Raw genomic sequence first — 18,378 nt, forward strand, 5'->3', positions numbered from 1 at the left:
AAACCCAAAAAAGAAAAATTATTAAAAGCTCCGAAATCTTGAGAAACACGAAGAGAAAACAATTTGAAAATATGGAAATGTGCTGCTCTACATCCTATCTTGATGAACCAGAAGTGAGAAGGGTTGGGTGAATTCAAGTTTTTTTTACGCCATCAATTGGATCTATTATACCAGTAGCCCCTTAGTCGCAAAGAAGAAGAGTTGGTTATTGAAAAACTCTTTGGGAAGAAAAATTAGTGGGTTAGGTAAGGGGAATGAATGGAGATTGTGAATGATTTTGATAGGAAAGAGGCAGACTACCAATGAACAAGAGAAGAGAAGTTTGTGAATGAGTAATGCTATGTGCATTAATCAATTTATACTAATCCAAGTACTAACATTGAAAATTTGAATTTTTTTTTGAGGAAATTTTAAATTTTCAATGTTAGTACTTGGATTAGTATACATTGGTTAGTGCACATAGTTTTATTCTTTGTGAATAAATTTAGCCAACTCTACCTACCAAAAAGTTTGATGCGATAGAAGAAAAGTTAAGTTTGGAGAGAGAGAGAGAAGGCAAACAAAAGGTGTTGTAGCCTCGTAGGCATGTGCTCACATGCTACGAAAGAGAAAAACCTTTTTTCTTTAAATTAAAAATATCCGGTCTACCCGTTTACAAAACGGGTAAAGCTACCATATATAATTTACCCGGATATGAGGTCGATCTGTGGATCCCAACCTGTTTTGTCAGGTCAGTTACACCTAAAATCCATTTGGACCAGGAACGGACCGGTAAAATAGTACCAAACCATCGGTCTGATCAGCCTGGTGGCTAAACCGGGTCACTTAAAACTTAATCAGTTAATCCCTTAAAAAAAAACCAGTCTCACATATTGCATCTTCAATCGGGCTTCTTCGCTCCCTGCATCCTTCAATCTCCAAATTGCATCTTCAATCTTCTTCTTCACTCAAAAGAAGATCGAAATCGAATCCAAAATTCCAAATCCTAAATCTCCGGCCGTACTCATGGGCGACTCCACCACCGGTATATTTCTAGAGCTTTTTTTTCTTCTCTCTCTCTCTCTCTGTGTCTCTTATGCATCCTAGTTGTGTGACTCTGCATATTTGTGCTTGTAAGACTTTCAATTTGTAGAGCGACTCCTAACATACATGATTACCAATTTGCAGGAGAGGAAGCGGATGACGTGGCTTTATCAGTGGTGCTGGAGAAACTGAACTTGAACTTCAACAGTTCAACGGCGAAGGTTTGGTCCTTGACTGTAATTTCTTGAGTCATTATGTGGAGTATGGCCTTGTGAATGATCTTTCAGTTTCAATTCTGGAGTTTTAAGCTGAAATTCGTTGGACGTGTTGCTCTGAGTATTTTTGTTTTGCTTGTGTTGACTCTCTGCAAGTCTTGTATTTGTCTTTTTTTACCATTTGCTTAGGTCAGCTTTTATGTTTTCTTTTGAAAATTTATATAAAAAAGTATTTTGAAAATTTCCTTAAATGTGTCTTCTGAAAATTTGAAATATGGTCTATATTTGAGTTTATTATTACCTATTATTATATTTTGAAATTTTCGACTTCTGAAGTGAATTAAGGAAAAGCTTTCTTGTGAAAAAATTCAAGTCAAGTTATATTTTTTTCATAGTTAATTTGTTAGATTATGTCTGATATGGTTGCAATACTTTGTTTTTGAACATATATATTGAATTCAGATGCAGGTTCTGTTTAGTCTAGTTCACCTGCTCTGTAATACTAATACCTCCATCCATATGCTTGGGATTGTTTACCGGAAGTCCAGAACCTTAAGCTAGAAAATGTTCATTAATTATTATGTGGCTATATTCATGAATTTTGTTATTAAATTTGTAATCAGTTGAAAATAGCATGATCTTGGGATTGTTATTGAATTTTTTATTTTTTAGGGCTTATGTTGTCCTGATTAAGTCATCATGTTGTCATCAACATAATGTCATCATATTGATGTTAGCATGATAACGTCATCGGTCCGACCGATTCGATCGCTTGACCTGAGACATGGTCGGCAGACCAAATCACTGCCCAGGTTGGGTTTCAAAACATTGATCCAAAGTAGGATCCCAACTTTATATACTTAGAAACATCACTTTATTTATATATTAATATATGTTTCGCAAACAACACACAATATAACAAACATTATCAGTGCAGGAAATGCTAGTTTATCTTTTTGTCCTCTAGTCTCCATTTATTTGGCAACATTTTGCTAAGCACAAACAAAGCTTAATTCGATGCGCTTACTTCTTCAACAGTTGCACAATGAATACGCAATCCTCCCTTCCCATTTTTACCCCAAATTTCATATAAACCAAAGAAAAGGTCCTCTTTTTGAACCGGTTACCTGAAGCCAACACACCTCAATTAGCTCTGCAGGATCTGTTGGCCTGTACAGTGAATATATGCAGGATTTTTCAGATTTATAGATATTATACACTACTGTAAGAAGAAAACTCTAATAAATCATGCTTGAATTACCAAGTCATAACTTCCTTTAACTTTACTTATCACTGTTAAATCAATAAAAAATAGGAATATAAAAAAATTAAATTAATAATATAAGTCACAATACCTTGACCCATATATATATATATATATATCGAGAGAGAGAGAGAGTTTTTCACCCTTTTTACTGGTTTCCAGTATCTTGGGTCATTGCCCCATGTAATATTCAAGTCTCTTGGGTCATTGCCCCATGTAATAAGGGTGGATCGTATAAACCTGTACATTTCAAAATTAGTTCTCACTTTCATCATGCATATTTCTCAACATGCAACCTAAACTCCACATTTAGGTCATAAATTTAATAATAATTTGCAAACTTTCATCTAAATATCATTTTTCTCAAATCAAATCAAGACTCACTAAGCCTTAGAATTACCTCCACCCAAAAAAAAAAAAAAAAAAAAAAAAAAAGAGGAAAAAGAATCATAATCTAAGTTAAAACATGTATCAAGTAAAATAAAATAAAATACTATCATCTAAGCATATTTAAAAATAATCTAAAATAATTTGATTTTTCATTTCGATGCCTTTAAAATGAATTCTTTATTATTTTTTGAGAATAAAACTCTATGATGAAAGAAAAAAGTGTTGCGTATAGTTTTGTATAGTTTTTTTGAAAAATATTAATATAAAATTTTATTAATATTATTTAAAGGTTTAAAAATCTAATTAATATTACTTAAAAAATAATTCAATTTATTTTTTCTAATTTTGATAAAAAGAATCTTCAGAATAGAGAACTTTTTGGTAAGTGACTAACCCTGACACTAACTACATTTCATTTTTCGTTAGTGAATAGGATAAAAAAAAAAAAAATTCAAGAATGAATTAATTTGCTTTTAAGTAAATAATAGTATAAGATAATTTAATGGTTGAACAGTAATAGTATAAGATAATTTACAAATAATAATAATAAAAAAACAACCATCATTTGTTGATTTTAATTTATTAGTTCTCTATGTCAGACAGATCAAGTGCAACGCTATTTTTTTTTTTTATCCTATTCACTATTGCTAAGATCTTAATAGTCTCGCATCACTAAGAAATAACTTGCTATATGGTTTAAGAACTGTTTAGGTACCCTCCTCTTACAAACCGATTCATAAGTAGGGGTGAGCAGTTTCGGGTACCTTGAATTTTCCGAGGGAACCAGAACAGGAACCGCATAACGCAGGTTCCCAAAAAAAGGAATCGGAATTAAAACTGCACAGTGCAGGTTCTTCAATTCAAGGAACCGGAATCTAAAATACAGGTTTCGGTTCTTTTCCCAAGTACCCTGTAAAAAATCAATTACCCTCCTATTAGTTTAAAAAATGACAAAAATATCTTAAAAGTTTACAAATATACCCCTAAAAAATATTGATTACTCATTCATTTATGTCCAATGTAACTCATAACCTGTAAATTTAATATTATAAATTAATAATGTTTATAATGTAATATAGTAATATTGTAATTAATTAAGTAATTATTAAATTATAATGTAATGTTATAATTAATTAAGTGATCATACTATAATGTAATGTTATAAATACTTATAATTATCTAATAGTTATTTAACAATAATGTAATGTTATAATTAATTAAATTCTAATAATTTAATTAATTACTTATGTTTAATGTTTATAATATAATGTCATAATTAATTAAGTAATCATTTAATTATGTAATGTTATAATTAATTAAGTGATCATATTATAATGTAAATTGTAATGTTATAATTAATTAAGTAATATACTATTTAATTATAATGTAATATTATAATTAATTAAATTGTTAATAATTTAATTAAGTATTGTAATATTGTTTATGTAGTAAATTTATAATTACTAATATTTATAATATAATGCCATAATCAATTAAGTAATCATTTAATTATGTGATCATACGATAATGTAATGTTATAATGAATTAAGTAATCATATTATAAATCTATAATTTAATATTGTAATTAATTAAATTTCTAATTATTTAATAAATATATTAATATTTATAATACAATGTTATAATTGTTTAAGTAATCATACTATAAATATATAAGGTAATGTTATAATTAATTAAATTTTTAATTATTTAATTAAGTAATGTAATAATATAGTAAATTACTAATGTTTATAATGTAATGTTATAAATTCATAACTAATTATATAATCATTTAACTATATAATGCTATAATTAATTAAGTGATAATAATATAATGTTTAATGTTATAATTTAATTGAGTAATTATTTAATTATAATGTAATGCTTAATTAATTAAATTTCAGATTATTTAATTAAGTAATCATTTGTTTGTAATGTAATGTCACAATTAATGTTTATAATACAATGTCATAATCAATTAAATAATCATCTGATTATGTAATGTTCTAACTAATTATGTAATCATATTATAAATCTTTAATATGATATTATAATTTATTTATTTATAATAGAATATTATAATTAATTAAGTTATCATTTAATTATGATGTAATGTTACAATTAATTAAATAATTAAGTAGTCGTACTATAAATTTATACTGTAATGTTATAATTAATTAAATTTTTAATCATTTAATTAAGTATTGTGCTAATGTTTATGTAGTAAATTAGTAATTACTAATGTTTATAATATAAGGTCATAACTCATAATTAATTAAGTAATTATTTAATTATGTAATATTATAATTAATTATATGACCATATTATAATATAATGTTATAGTGAATTAAGTAATCAGACTATAGATCTTTAATTTAATATTATAATTAATTAATTTTTTAATCATTTAATTAAGTAATGTGATAATGTAGTAAATTACTAATATTTATAATATAATGTTATAAATTTATAACTAATTAAGTAATTATTTAACTATGTAATATCATAATTAATTAAGTGATCATAATATAATGTAATGTAATAATGTTATAATTTAATTAAGTAATTATTTAACTATAATGTAATATTTCATTAATTAAATAATCATTTATTTATAATATAATGTTATAATTAATATTTATAAGATAATGTCATAATCAATTAAATAATCATCTAATTATGTAATCTTATAATTAATTATGTAATCATACTATAATGAAATATTGAAATGTTACAATGAATTAAGTAATCATATTATAAATTTTTAATATATTACTATAATTAATTTGTAATATTATAATTAATTAAGTAATTGCTTAATTATAATGTAATGTTACAATTAATTACGTAATCGTACTCTAAATTTATAATATAATGTTATAATTAATTAAATTTCTAATAATTTAATTAAGTATTGTACTAATGTTTATGTAGTAAATTTATAATTACTAATATTTATAATATAATGCCATAATCAATTAAGTAATCATTTAATTATGTAATCATACTATAATATAATGTTATAGTGAATTAAGTAATCATATTATAAATCTTTAATGTAATATTATAATTAATTAAAATTTTAATCATTTAATTAAGTTTGTACTAATGTTTATAATGAAATGTTATAATTGATTAAGTAATTATACTATAAATCTATTATGTAATGCTATAATTAATTAAATTTCTAATTATTTAATTAAGTAATATACTAAATGTTATAACTTATAAGTCAATTAATTAAGTAGTAATCAATTAATGTAATGCTATAATTAATTATACTATAAATCAATTAAGTAATGTTATAAAATTATAATTAATTAAGTAATCATTTAACTATAATGTAATGTTATAATTGATTAAGTATGATATTTAACTAGTAATTAAATTTATTAATGTTTATCAATTTATCATATATAATTAATTAATTACTAATTTATTATAGATATACTTAGAACTTTATAATTGAAGTAAATAACTAAATATATTATTATTCGATCAAATATACTATTTTATTCAAAAATAATTCTTTTAATAATATTAAAAATTTAAAACACTTTTAATTGGATCATAATTCCAATTATTCACTTAATTAATCAAAACTTTAATATTAATATATTATAATATATTAAAGTTTTTAATATGGTGTAATTTATATGTAATAAGTATAATTGTATTAGTATATTTATTTAATTAGGTTATTCCAAAAATTTAACTTTTTCTATTTTAAAATTTTTTATATGTAAAATAATAGAAACCCCCCATTATTCATATTTCACAAATATTTTATTGCAGTCCAGGTTCCAAATAGGTTTCAAAACGGGTTCCAAATAGGTTCTAAAACAGGTTCCAAACAGGGTATCCTTTTTCTAGGTTCTGGTTCCGGTTCCTCCACACACAAGAACCGGAACCGCACAGTGTCGGTTCCAAAAAATTGGAACCAAAACCTACCCACACAGTGCCTATTCCGAGTAGGTTTCGGTTTTAGTCCCGGTTCTGGTTCTACCCCCAGGTTTCGGTTTTAGTCCCGGTTCTGGTTCTACCCCCAGGTTTCGGTTCTACTCGCTACCTGTGCTCACCCCTATTTGTAAGGTAGGTTCTACCCATTTGTGGCTGTTAAAGTTGGTATCAAAGCAAGACAACCCTTTGAACAAATCTCATACGATTCGATTATACCCACCTACAGTAGCTAGGCATAAAGCCCAACCACCTTGGTATATTGAGCCGACATTAAGCCCCTGCCAACTCGATAGACTATCATGGGATTAGTACTTATCTGCAGCGGCCAGGCATTAAGCCCTACTAACTCAGTATATTGAGCCAACATTGAGCTCGTGCCAACTCTGTATATCCTTTGATTTTCAACATCCCCAGCCAAAAATAAACCCAAACAACCAACATTAACCACTCATCAGCATAAAACGCCCTAATTAATATATTTCCTACACATATTTGTGCGGGTTTTGGATAAGAAGTTAAAGAACTATGTATTAAGAGGTCTTTTCGTTCTTCAAAATTAGGAAATGGAATTAGGCTATTTTGTGAAATACTTTCCACTCTGGGGCTAGTTTTTATTTTACACCCTAAAACATGACTAAATTAAAAAGATAATATACTTCAAAAATAATTTTTGATACAATTCTCTACTCTCAATATTAAGGTAATTTAAAAAAAAAAAATCTAAAACATATATCTATATATAGAAAAAAAAAATATCTGAGACCCAATTGGTGCAGTATTTTTTTTTTTTTTTTTAAATTAAAAAGAAAAGAGCCCTTGGACCTAGTCACCCATATCCAAGAATTCTTAGACTCAACATGTATATCATAAATTTTATAAAATATTTCATAAATATTATAATAGTTATTTTTTTTTTAAATCCAAATATCATTACGTTCGTATCAAACCAAGATTCAGTATCCCCTACAATGTCCACAAAAGTAGAGATAATAAAAATAATGTTAGTTAAAAAAAATTTAAATATTTTTATATGTTAAAAGTTTTATGTAAATATTAAAGTAAACCAAGGATTAAATTGTCTTCTTAATCAATTTACATTAACTTTTTCACCACCAAACTATCACAAAAGAACAGTTTTCCCCCTTAATTTCCGAAAAACCCAAAATCACCCCCATCTTGGAGAGTAAGCTGTTGAAGAATCAGAATAACTAAAGTTGGAAACAAAACATGGTTAGGGAATTTTTGAAAGGGGATGTGAATGAGACAGTGACTTTGTTCAATTGCATACCCATTAAGCAAGGAATAAGTATAGAGTAACTTTATAAACAATTGGAAGGGGATCTATTCTTGCGTAATGCGTTTGCAAGGAATAAAGTTGCTCTATATATTCCTTGCGTAATGGGTATGCAATTCAACAAACACTTTTCTTTAAAAAGAATTGAATGCATGGAATCTCCGTAAGCATACGATCCCCTTACTTTAATTGTATATCGTAAAAGTTGGGGCAATTTTATTCTTTCATTGACCTTTTGATGGACATGTTTAGTAAAAGTTGGGATAACGTTATCGCTTTATCTACCTCTTGATTAAGAGTTTATCAGAACATAATTCACAGTGAAGAACGGAGATAACATTATCTTCAATACTCTTATTAAAAGTAACATATTTCGTCCAATAGTTGATCACAATATAATCACTAGTCCAATGATTGAAAAGAAGAAAGATCTTAGTCACCATTAACATTAGTAAAATGTCCATTTGTAATTCAAGAGATAAAGTATATCACAGTATCGAGTTTGGGATTAGTGATTGAAACCAATTCTTCCTTTTCAAGTATCATCTTATCATCAAATAATAATGATAAAACGTTCACTCACAATCCAATCGATAGAACACATAACTGATACGAAATGTTCTTAAGAAAATACCCATCAACATTCAACAGCTCAAGTACATTACATAAGTCATTTTAGGAACTTTATTGAATGCTCATGAAAATATAGTAATAGATAGGGTAAATACAATGATAAATTGTCAAACTATGGAAATAGTTGTGCCATCCCAGATGGACCATCTAGTTAAAACTGGTAAATTGACTGATTATTACTTCTTTCTAATATTTGAGATTGGATAAAAATATTATACACACACAAAGTGCACAGTCAATATATTGAATCTGACCATTTTTATTGACCTTATTTTCATAATACACTCTTTTAGACTCTTTAATAAGGTCTTATATTGAAAAAATGACCAATTTCTTTACTTAAAAGGTTAATAATTTCTCAAATAGACAGAATCTCCACCTTCAAAATAGCCTATGTCTTGGGATATTAAATTGGGGGCATCCAAGAAAATTACTTCCAGTTTTGCTTGGAAGCAACAAAAACAAAATAACTTTCCATTTCAGGAACAAGGCATTTCTGTCTGTAGACTACAAGACTCAAAAGATGTTTCGATTGTTTATAACTTTCCATTTCAAGAACAAGGCATCCAAAATTGAGTCTCATGAAATTTGCTTGCTCTATGATTTTCTCCTTTGATCCTACTGCAGTACTGGTCGATAACTTTATCGGTCCTTGAAATCAAAGGAACAGCAATCAAATAACAGTATAATGTCACATATGAAACAGCTTTCCTGCGACCGCTGAACACGTAAAGTGGCTGGCTAACATTTCTCAAATCATACTCTTTCGGAAGAATATCTACAGTCAGCTCTAGATAAAAAATGTCAGTGCACATTTATGCAAAAATCCAGTAGAAAAATTAAGAGAAAGCGTAACTCATATGGATAAAAAACCAGAAATAATTGAAAGAGGACATTTGATGATAATAAATGCAGGTTTAATCGAAAAGCATGAGCATGTGGTGTACTGAAGCTAAAAGAAAGATATAGCTAATAACTATACCTGACTAGTCGTTACCTCCCAAACAGTTACTATCCCCTCGTAATCAATGCTAGCAATGTGAGTTTTTGTATACTTGCTCCAACTCAAGCAACTAAGTTTAGCACGAGTGGTCATTTCCATAATGGGATGCTGCACATCTGTTGGTTCATTAAACACCTGTAGCAATGAAAAAAACAGGTATTGAATGATCAAGTAACAGTAATCACAAAAGCATATTGCATGAGTCAAAGTAACCTATTAACAGTGCGCCATACTGCATAGCAATCTCAAGCAGGAAGCAAGAAATTTTCATCTTCAGCAGTAAGATTGTAAAGAACAAGTTAGGTTAGAGTTTGATATACAGTGTGCTCTAAATAGTCCATAACAGCACTACCCCATCCCATCACAGAGATGTCATGCTTCATTGCTAGCCATACAAAAAATAGAAAATCTCCTTCCCACAACCAATTTTAGATACTGAAAGAACTAAAAAGTGTTTGGAATCAAAGAAATAAATAATCATACACAGATATCGAACTAGTAAAGAAAAAGAAAATATGTACTATTTATCTTGGTTTATTGAAATATTTTCTCACTTCTTTCGTTACAATGAATATATTTATTTTGACTTGTTATATTATTCATACAAGAAAATAATGGTTTTATATAATAAGTTAGGAAGAGAAACCTAATACAACTAGGATTTTTCTTCCTAAACCCAACCCTATTAGGAGTTCTAATTCTTAGAAAATCCTACAAGCTATACATTGTATAAACCAAACCGTTTACAGGCCCGGGGTGCTGCCCCCTGAGACCCCCGCCCGCTCTCTGTTAAAAATGCAAGAGTGCAGTAAACAAGCTGCAACGTAGCTGAAGTTGAAGAATGAGTCAATTAAAGAAGGAAGCAAGTACGTTTTGAAATTAAGATTGAAGTAATTGTAGCTGTTTGAAGTTGAAGCTACTGCGCGCAGCAAAAATGCAGCCGTTTAATCTCTAGTTCTTCTTTCCTTATATCCAAGTAATCTGCTACAGTATTGATACAGTTGAAGTTGAAGCTACTGCGCGCAGTAGCTTCAACTTCAACTGTATCAATACTGTAGCAGATTACTTGGATATAAGGAAAGAAGAACTAGAGATTAAACGGCTGCATTTTTCACTTTTCTGCAGATCATACGGTCCAGAAGTTTTAACTTTGTGTTAGTTTGTACGTAAAAACGGAATGATTGAGATTACTTGCTGAGGATAATGACTTGGATTGCCAAATCAGATTATTTTGTAACTATATAAGAAATATCTATAGTTTGTATAAAGGAAGAAAAACAGAGTTAATAAATTTTTCCAGTTTATAATTCCTCTTCTTCAATTAGCCTGGGTTTTTTTCTAGTTTAGTAATATTTCCAAGTTCTTCATTTTGTTATACTGGGGAGCGGGGCCTCCGCCTACTCACCAGAGAGTGAGACCCTGTGTGCGTTGTGCAGACGAGCTATGGCCCCAAGCTGTGACCTCTATTTTTGAAGTGATCGACATTCCAGCACATACCTATACGAATTGAAATCATCAATGCCACATGTCACTGCACCAAATCATACTATCATGTCCAAAACTTATTGAGGAAAATTAAAAAATCTTAATGCTCCTTGAAACTCCGGCAGTTGCAAACAATCACTTATCACGATCAAATTCTATACTGCAAAATTAAATTAAAAAAATTAGAGAACTTAATTGTATAGTAGCTGTTATAATTTAGAATGAACATAGAAGAGGCTGGCAGAATTTTCCAAAGAAAGAAGTTCAATTTATTTAATGTATTTTATGAATTAAGTTTTTATTTAAATTTATATTGTATATGTGAAGGATATTTTTGTAATTGCCATCCAAAGCAGTTTTTAATCCTAAAAGCCATAAAAGCCTATTTTTATAATTTTTTTTTTATAAAACAGATTATTATATCAAGAGTCTCGAAAGCTACTGGGTGCTCTTACTTAAATCATTTTAATTATGACATGCAATCTGTTCAATAAATTTTAATATATTTTAAAGGGAATTTTTGTTTTTTCATATATTTTTTTTTATAGGTTGATAAAGATTACGAAATCTTACACACGTGTAAAAAAGATCTCTCTAAAATAGGTTAGAGTCACAATCTTTGACGTGACAGCTTGTCACTGTTCAGCTCGCAAAATAGGCTCTGCTGCTTGTATGGGTCTCGTCTGCCTATTTGCGAGTTAACAAATAACGAGCTGTCATATCGAAAGTTTTGAGAAAATGTTATAGACCTAGCATTATTGAATAGGTTATTGAATGGTTAAGCTTGTAGTTTGTTCTCGTCAAGTTTGGGTTTAATCCCACTTTTACATAATTAAAAATCATTGTTTTCGGTTTCAAAAAAGCTCGAGTTCGGGGATTTATGGATTGTAAAAAACGAAAGGACTAATTTCCCTTAATTTCTAAAAGATTCTTCAGAATTTTACTGAAAACTTACACTTGCTGTATGAATGGGAAGCTGAAGAGTTTATCTGGAACAAGCCCTCGAAGTGAACCATGTTCTACTATTCTGGAAAGCATATAGAATCATAAACCTTCAGAATTATGAGACTTTTTGAGAAATGGGATTTTTTCTTTTCACAATTTTAAACAGAGAAAAAGAAGACTTACAAAGTGGTGAGTGATGGCAAAGTTGAGAACCAAGATGGAGCATCTGATGGATCAAATGAATTGTTGCTAAGATCCCCGTAAAGATAAATCATCTATATTCATGTATGAAACGTGTTTCTCAAAAATATTTAGTATTGTTTGGTTTTCCTATCAATGCTGACTTGTTCAATAATAGAGTTGTCTAACAAAGAATCCAACAAAACATTTGAAAAAGTTCTCCCTTATTACTTTTTACCAGAGTGAATTGGTTCCATTATAGGATTAACAGAGTTATTTTAATATATTTATAGTTGTTATTTAAGTTGATTAATATTTCAAAGTCAAACAGCATCAGTTTTATTTTACTTATTATTTTAATAATAATTTTACATATATAAAGGTCAGATTCTAACTTTAAAAATTTTGGGTCTTTGAAAGGCCCACAAATGACACCGATTAAAGAGTCTATTGTTCAAAGGCCCACGCTGCCTACATCGATAGCCATAGGGAATAGACAATCCCATATTTCATTAACCCAATAAAAGATAAATCGAAATTCCGCGTGGGGGTATACATGAAAATAACATTATTATTTTGATATATAAGTAGTAATTTATTTTGGTCTTACTGAAAAGTGAAAACATAATTAAAATGTTTTCAATTTAAAATTTAAAAAAAAAAAATTGATGAAGATGATAACAAGCCAAAAATGATATATTATGAAATTAATTTAGGAATGATAACTCTCTGTCTTTCTTTCTTCATTAATTTTGACAATTATTTTTTTAAGAGAAAGTGGTTCAAGAGTTAGAAAATCAAAATAATTTACTAAGAGAGAGATTAATTTTGTAAAATTAAATTATTTTGAATAATCCATAAGAAAATATTAATTTCAATTAATAAATGTTATATATATATATATATATATATTTTAAATCTCATCCGCTAGGAGCTCAAGTGATAATCTCTTTGCATTTGTTCCTGCTAACACAAATATGTTCCATACGGAAGGACACATTACTTAAATTGAAAATTTATATAAAAATATTTTCATTTTTTTTTTTTTTCACTCTTTTATTCGTTTTGTTTCATGTATCATCTGAATTTCATCTTAGAAGTAATTATACCATTTATAACCTACTATTATTAATATCCACCTACCACAAGACTTTTAAAAATTAGATAATAGAGATGTTCTTTCTAATTAATAGACGTTAGTATATTATTAAACACACACCGATTAATAAGTATTCAATCGGAGAATAGAAATATTCAACCGAAGTCTTTTGCATCCGTGACATTTATCAATCATCCTTTAGCCTTGGAGCAACAATATATAAATCCCTCAGACAGGGAGCAAAGGCTTATTTTGATCACCCTTCTTCTTAGTACCATTCACCTGAAGGCACAGCTTCTTTGGCAATTTACTGGAAATACTCTTATGGATCATCTTGCAAACCCTGAGCAAAGTAACCTCAAATGCAACATACATAGGGAATTGCGTAAGTGCAAATATGCTTACCGGAAGAAATGCAGCAGTATAAATGAGAGTGGTCGTCCAATGTGGCTTTTCCAAACGAACGATGAGCAATAATGTTGCCGCGAATGCAAGCATTGTTGTAGTCAACGAAATGAAGAGTAAGGCAAAGCCTATTGTGAGTTTTCGAGGGAGCGTGTGGTGGAATTCTTCATACTTAAAAGGCGAGGTGAGGACGGACAAGAACATAACAACCGAGGTCAAGGAGCAGGCTAAAGCAACAACGTCCATGACTGTGAATACCAAGAAGAAATCATTGTTAAGGAAAACTGGATACCCTTTATCATTAGAACCTCCAGGTACAGTGTAGGCAGCTGCGAAGACGATGGTGGCAACAAGAACAGCCACAGCAGAGCAAGACTGAGAAGTATCTTTTATCCATTGTTGTGCTCGCCTAAGTAGTTCATTGTGGTTTGATTTGAATAGTTCTTCACAAGTCTTGTTTTCCTTTTTATCGCGCAACATGGCGTAGTGGGAGGGCGTTATCTTCTCTACACGCTGCATATATAGAAATATAAACAATACATATTGGTTCTTAAATCTGCCATCGCCACAATAATGCATTAACTAGAGTACATGCAATGGGAGTTGTCAATTCTCTAAAATTTAAATAGCAATTGGTATGAATTCATACCATATTAGATATTTATTTTAAAATCCATTAATAAACAAAATAGACATATAGGACATAAATTCATTAATTTGTTGTATTCCATTATAATGTAGACTAGTTCACACGATTAATTAATATAGGGCAAAAATATGTAGAGAAAGAGGGGCTTACTTTGTACCACTTTATCTCTTCTTGAAGTTCGTATACAGGTCATGCAGGGTGAATTTCAGTAGTCTCATGCTCCATGTATGCAGCATGGTGTAAAATAGTGTAGCCATTTGTGTCAACCACTCGGACTAACCTTGTCATTGGTATTTTCATATTTTTCACACTATCGAAGATCTCAGACTGACGGTACTTAATGGCCACATGCAATATGTTTTGATTTAGATGATTTTTATACTCAACTAGTTGGGGCCATTCTTCTAATATCTTGTTCACAATCTCTACAATTCCTCTTTCAGTTGCCAGCAATAATGGGATTGGCTTATTGTCTACTTCGGCCGGTCTTTTAATTTTTATATGTTCTTGTTCATCAGAATCAGAAGATGTAGAAGATGTTGGAAGGGCTTCTGCAATCTGTTCTTTCCACAAAGTATCTACTTCTATTAGGCGCTCACTTAGTTTGAAAGCAAGTTTATGCTTTCTCTTTTCTTCGCAGATTTTTCTCACTGGTGCAAAGATTTTCGCCAGTAATATTACCCACCCTATTCATGTTTAGGAGAAAAAGGGTGCTTAACAAACAATGCTGATGTAGAGAAAATTCATATAGAGTATCCCTTAATATCGAACAAAAGTAAATTCTTATGATAACAAAAGAAAATTTGTATCTATTACCTTTGGAAATATTATTTGAGCTAGTAGCTTTTATATCGTCTATGTCATTAACTATCGATTCGCGAGTAGTTAAACACCTGGTAGGTTTTTCATCATCTGCATCATCACTGATCGAGAGGCATGTAGTCAAACAACTAGTAGCATTTTCATCATCACCGATCGGAAGGCCTGTAAGTTTTAGGAATTAATAAGATGTATATTCTATTAAAAAAGGGTTCTTTTAACATGCATGTTTCAAGGGCACATATCTTAATTTAGAAATTAAACGATATATAATCACGACTCTCAAAAGAATATTCTTAATTAATACATGCCTTTTATAATAAAATATTTTCAAGTTAGAATAATATATGGATCAATTGATGAAATATATATTAAGATAGAGATGACACTCGTTAACTCCATACAGTAATAGTTTTAGTTTCAATAGAATTGTAGAAAGATGGAAACTATACTTACAGAAATATAAGACTCTGTTGATCCATATGCCCCATCGATATCCACTCTTGAAAGCAGATGGTACAGTGGCTAGCAGGTGAAGACTAGTGTAGCCTTTTATGTCCTTCAATTCTGCTAACAATTCGTCTAGGTTCAGTAAATGTAGAGCCGTTTCTGAGCGAACATTTGAAAAGAACTTAGCACATCAAATAGCAGTTCAATATTTCAATTCAAAGCAAAAGTAAAGAATCTAGATGGCAGAGACAGAGACCAAAATGGTATCCTCTGATGGCAACGTGCAGAATGGAGGCATCATGCTTTTTCATATTTGTTTCCCCTTGGGTGGCATCAGGCAGATTGGAGGCATCAGGTTTGGGCTCTAATATTAGTTTTCCTTGAAAAGCACCGGGCAGATTGGAGGCATCAGGTTTGGGCTCTAATATTATTTCTCCTTGGATAGCACCAGGCAGATTGGAGGCATCAGGTTGCGGCTCTATCTTGGTAAAGCCTATGTTTTGGCGGTGAATGTCTTTAAGCTTTGTACATTCTTTGATTTTATCTTTTCCTACTACTTTTTGAGTTTTGATCAATTGTCCTAATTGTTCTTGAGCCAAAAACTTCACCACTTTTGTTCTCCCATATGCAGCAGCTTTAAAAAGTGGGGTTTCACCCTCTTTATTCAAATCCTCAAGGAACTCAGTATAATCTTCATCTTCCTCATAGAGCTTCTTATTGTGATTGACCAAGAGCTTTACCGCCTTAATGTTCCCATTGGCGGCAGCCTCATGAAGAGCTGTGTTTCCGTAGTCATTCTTTCCCAAATACTCATACTTTGTCATAGGATTTTTTTTGGCAAGATTAAGTAAACAGTGAAGTGGTTCTTCACTTTTGCTAAACGCTGCCAAGTGAAATGCAGTGTCCCTGGCTGCCGATAGTGCAGATGACAAAGCCCATGCATTTTTTTCGTCATACATGTTCTTCAGTTCATCCCATCGATCGTCCAGGGCTGCCTGGTAAGGCTTATTATTACCGAATAAAATGTTGTCCATCACCATTCTTCAATTTAAAAACTTTCCTATGGAGACAAGAAAAGAATTAATAAAGAATTCAACAAAAACTCTGCACATTAATTTTTCTCTAATTAACTTTTAGTTGTATCTCTTACACGTGTTCATGAATTATTTACTTGGTTAGGAAGTAATAATAGAAGCAAAGTGATGATGTGTGAATTCGGGTCCATGAAGAGAATTGTGATAACATTATCGCTTATATAAAATTCTTGAATTATGATTTTTTTTAATTAATTTAATCTGGATCTATGATTTATATGGAGTAAACATTATCTTCCTCATGTAATATTATTATAAATTCGGAGATAAGAATTATTTAAGAAAAAAAAAGAGAGAGATGTAGAAGTAGGTGTCACATTAATATTTCAACCCCCAAGTCAAATTAGTTTCACAACAAATTTTCCTGCTAATGATTAAAGGAGGCGTGAGTGAAAGTGGCAAAGTAACATTTTATTTTGTTTATATTTAAAGTACGACTTTATCCTTTAATTGCTGGCTAATGATAAAATAAATGAGGTCTAAAATCACTTTTCTATTTAAAAAAGAAAAATGTAGACATTAGAGATAACCAAACTAAGCCTAGGCATATGTTATACCCGGGACCGGGCCTGGCTTTGATAAGGTCGACCTAGGCTTAGGTAAGTTCTATAAGGTTTTGAAATCTGCTATAAGGAAGTGATTTTTTTGTCCTACTATTTTTGTCTTTGGCCCTCATCTTCAAGTTTAGTGGGGATATAATTGTATTTTCATTAAAAGTAAATTTAAATCAATCAAAACTAACGATAAAACATGAGACCAAGTCAATCAATACTGTTATCATTCAATTATGGATTAATTTTATATGGATTAATTATAAATTCGGAGATAAGAATTCTTTTTTAAAAGAAAAAAAAAAAGAAATAGAAGTAGGTATCGTATTAATATTTCAACCATCAAGTCAAATTTTCAAGACAAATCTGAGGGAAACTCTCTTGAACTACTGAAGAAAATCTTGAAAGCTAACTCGGAAAATCTTCTTTTCAAATTGTATAAATTAAAATGGATATACATATGAAAATTCATTGAAGAAAAAAGGGGCTTTATAAACACTTTAGAGGATGTAAAAGAATAAAGGGAGGATGAGACTGAAGGTGGGGGTCAGAGGTTGTCAAAGCTTAAGGTGCTCACACAGCATCAGCAAGGATCGGAAAACTTAAATCTTACATTGTGTTTCTGATGTTTATTTATACAGCTTATTATCGGTAAATAAGTATGATAGTTGCTAAAGTCTTTCTTTACTAATTGTATTTTAATTTGACTCGAAATTCCCAAATAAAAGCATGCCAATGTCCAACAATTTCACTACATCAAACACCCACTCAAAACTTTCATTACGACAACATTGAGAGCAAAACTCTCTAGGATTTCTAAACAAAATATATTGAAAATTAATGCTTTGGTTGGGAAACCCTTTTCTAAGTTTCAAGTTTAAAAAACTACGGAAAATATTATATCATTAGTAAACTATATATG

The 18,378-nt window shown here is 29.9% G+C and overlaps 1 long non-coding RNA gene across 1 annotated transcript; it reads left to right on the forward strand.

The window, feature by feature from the left end:
* Positions 1-721: 721 nt before the first annotated feature.
* Positions 722-1,909, forward strand: LOC116120563. The gene is made up of 3 exons (XR_004126570.1): positions 722-1,024; positions 1,168-1,244; positions 1,701-1,909. It is a non-coding gene; the product is annotated as an uncharacterized LOC116120563 (long non-coding RNA).
* The last annotated feature ends 16,469 nt before the right edge of the window (positions 1,910-18,378 follow it).

Source organism: Pistacia vera, unplaced genomic scaffold (assembly GCF_008641045.1).
Source record: "Pistacia vera cultivar Batoury unplaced genomic scaffold, PisVer_v2 Contig126, whole genome shotgun sequence".
NCBI classification, from domain to species: Eukaryota; Viridiplantae; Streptophyta; class Magnoliopsida; order Sapindales; family Anacardiaceae; genus Pistacia; species Pistacia vera.